Consider the following 3647-nt stretch of genomic DNA (forward strand, 5'->3'; position numbering starts at 1 on the left):
CCCCTGCATCGGCAGGCGGACTCTCAACCACTGCGCCACCAGGGAAGCCCTCTACTTTAGTTTTGAAAGTTGGTATTTTTATTGTTTAGATTTAAATATTTTTCTAATTCATATTATCATTTCTATTTTAACCCATCAGATATTTAAAGATCTATTTAAAATTTTCCAAACATATGGCTTTTAAAAGATAGGTATGTTTTTGTTATTGAATTTCAGCACAACTGTTTTGTGATCAGAATTAAGATCTGCTGGATACTAACTCTGAAATTTGTTGAAAGTTGATTTATGATTTACAATGGCAGGCAATTCATGAATTTTAAATATATTTTTCAAAGCGTGTTTTCTTTAGTTATTAAGTATAGTAGTTAATGTATGTCCATTAGACCAACCTTGTTAATTGTTTTATTCATAATAATATTTTTAGAAATGCTGAAGAAATTTACCTATCAAACCTCCTGTGTTAGTAAATGATTAACAACACACTTCAGCAAATATGGGAGTCAGCTAAGACAGGAAAACATGGGACCCCAGAAACAGTGGCTCTCGCTCGTGAAGGCTATGACACCCCAGGACAGCTATGCCACACGCAGGTCTTGTGAGCAAACGATACCCCCTGTGGAGCAGGACATCCAAGGGCTCCAGGAGGAAGGTGTTCAGCAAAAAGCATGATTCAAGAGGTGTAACACCATCCTCGAGACTGGGGAAATTTGACCCAGGACAAACACTTGTCCACTGATATGCCAAAGCCAGAGTCCATTAGAGTTGGGGACTGGGAATTGATCAGGGTATCCAGAGCACAATGTCAAGTAACAACTTTCAGTTGTTGTTACTAGTTATGGGTTGAATTGTGGCCCCCCAGCCAATTCATATGTTGGAGTCCTAACCCCCAGTGCCTCAGAATGTAAGCTTATTTGGAAATAGGGTCATTGTAGATGAGGTTGAAGCCATGCCTCATAGGGTTAACAGAAACTGGTGACTAATAGAAATCCTTGAGTTTGTCTTGCAGCTTGCTAAAAACCCCTTCTCTTGTAGCTTGCCTCCAATGAGCAAGCTTGCCTTAATTATTTTGTTGCAAATTGCATACCCTCCAAGGTTCAGGTAGCCTAAACAATAAGATGTACCCCACTTGTTTTCCAGGAACTTGGAGTCAGCAGTGTCTAGTTCCAGCCTGAGCCTGCTAAGACTGGCTGGGACCACCAACCCTAAAATTGGGCCATACATAGGTGTCTGATGAATGAACTTTCGACATCAGAAGGCCAAAAACTCCACCCTTAGATCGTGCTAAGCACCTCCATTTTTAAACGTGTATCCCATGAAGAAGCATGTAAGTCAGATATGCCTGCACAGAACACTGATTACCTCACCTTTTCCCTACCTCTCCTCACGCCTAAGACCACCCTGCTTCTTTATCCCATAAATATCTCAAGCCCCTCACCTTTTTTTTTTTTTTTTTTTTTTTTTGTGGTACGCGGGCCTCTCACTGTTGTGGCCTCTCCCGTTGTGGAGCACAGGCTCCGCACTCGCAGGCTCAGTGGCCATGGCTCACGGGCCTAGGCGCTCCGCGGCATGTGGCATCTTCCCGGACCGGGGCACGAACCCGTGTCCCCTGCATCGGCAGGCGGACTCTCAACCACTGCGCCACCAGGGAAGCCCTGCCCCTCACCTTTGAGAAGGCAGATTTGAGATTTGTTCTCCAGTCTCCTCACTTGGCTGTCTTGCAAATAAACCCTCTCTTTGCTGCAAACCTCGGTGTCTCAGCATTTTGGCTTGCTGTGCATCTGGCAAAATGAACCTGGTTTGGTAACGAGGTCCAGTTAAGAAGAGGTCATACTGGAATAGGGTGGATTCCTAATCTAATATGACTGGTGTCCTCATAAAAACAAAAACAAAACTTTACCTGAAGAGACAGATATGCCAGGGGGTGAACATCATGTCAAGATTGGAGTTACGCTACCACAAACCAAGAAACTACCAGAAGCTAGGAGAAAGGCCTGCAACAGATCCTTCCCTGGTCTTTAAAGGAAACAAGACCAAATCATCACCTGATTTTGGAGTTCCGGCCTCCAGAGCCATAAAGCATGAAATGTCCATTATTTAGAGCAACGCAGTTTGTGGTACTTTGTTACAGCAGCCCTAGCAAACCAATATACCAAATTCACTTATTTGCGAATGAGATAAACTGAATGTTTGGAGGAGGAAATGTGATTTACAATAAATGTGTATTTGATCTTTGTCCCCATTCCTGGCCCAGAGCTCTTAAATCCTTGTGAATTCCTAAGTGATATGAGCAACTAGGAGCATCTTTTGCTCTAGGTGGGCTCCTGGATGGTTCCTGGATAGGGCTGGTCACCAGAAAGACCAAGCCATGATTAGAAGCTTGAAATTTTCAGTCCCCCACCCCCAATCTCCAGAGAGGGGAGAGGGGCTAAAAATGGAGTTAATAGTTGATCATACCTATGTGAGGAAACCACCATCAAATCCCGGAAGTACAGGGTTTGGAGGGCTTCTGGGTTGGTGAACACTTAGAGGTGCTGGGAGAGTAATGTACCCAAAGAGGGCGTGGAAGTTCCGTGCCCCTTCCCACATACCTGGCCTGTCCATCTCTTCCATCTGGATGTTCATCTGTATCCCTTATCATATTCTTATATAATAAACTGCTAAACAGTAAGTAAACTGTTTTCCTGAGTCCTATGAGCCATTCTATCAAATTAATCAAACACAAGGAAAGGGTTGTGGGAACCTCCAATTTGCAGCAGATTGGCCAGAAGCATAGGTAACAAACTGGGCTTACGATTGGCATCTGGGGGTGCGGGGGTGGAGGGACAGACTTGTGGAACTGAGCCCTTACCTATGGGATCTGATGTTATCTCCAGGTAAATAGTATCAGAATTGAGTTAAATTGTGGGGCACACAGCTGGCGTCACAGAATTGCTTGGTGTGGGGAAATCCCACACACGTTTGGTGGCCAGTTGTGTCAGAAGTAAAATGTTCTGTGTAAAAGTAAAGGGGACACAGAGGAAGATTTTGGATTTTTCTAATACAAAATGGAATTTGACTTCCCATCCGTGTGTTTTTAAATGCAAGTGACTTATTAGATAATGATTCTCTAGTCTTCTTTCAAAACACCCCAAGTATATTACTAATTCTTCTGAAAGATTTACAAAATAAACACTGGTCTCACTGAAATTAAATACATGATTGGAGGTGAATTATTCTATTCACCAAATTATAAACCACCAAAAACTATGCAGTGTGGCAGCTAAGAACCTTTTCTCCAGAGTCTGATAACCTGGGACCACTCTCCTCTAATGCTACAGGAAATCTCACATCCAGGAGCCTGGCAGCAAACCCTACAGCTAAGGCTGCCACAGACCAAGAGAGTGAGCAAGCAGTCTTGATCACTAATCAGAGCAGAGCCGGACAATAATCAAACTGAACTTAGCAAGAAAAATCCCAAATTCTGCTTAAACATGGGGGAGTAGAAACAATATTTTATCTCCACTCTGTCCCAAAATTCCATTAAAATGGTAAAGAATTTGAAAAGGTTAAAAATCCACAAAGACAAAGGAAAGAGAAAAGGAGATGACAGTGAAAGATGAAAAGCAGGTTAGGAGAGGGTAACTGACCCAGCGGGGCAGGGAGAATGT

At 43.2% G+C, this 3647-nt stretch overlaps 1 long non-coding RNA gene across 1 annotated transcript in view; it reads left to right on the forward strand.

Annotated features, from left to right (window-relative positions):
* Nucleotides 1–1225, forward strand: part of LOC102974180 (uncharacterized) — a 12794-nt gene extending 11569 nt beyond the window's left edge. Inside the window, exon 3 of the long non-coding RNA XR_447619.1 lies at nt 1138–1225. This is a non-coding gene — a long non-coding RNA (uncharacterized lncRNA). The remainder of the gene's footprint in view (nt 1–1137) is intronic.
* The last annotated feature ends 2422 nt before the right edge of the window (nt 1226–3647 follow it).

This window comes from Physeter macrocephalus, chromosome 4, assembly GCF_002837175.3.
Source record: "Physeter macrocephalus isolate SW-GA chromosome 4, ASM283717v5, whole genome shotgun sequence".
NCBI lineage: Eukaryota > Metazoa > Chordata > Mammalia > Artiodactyla > Physeteridae > Physeter > Physeter macrocephalus.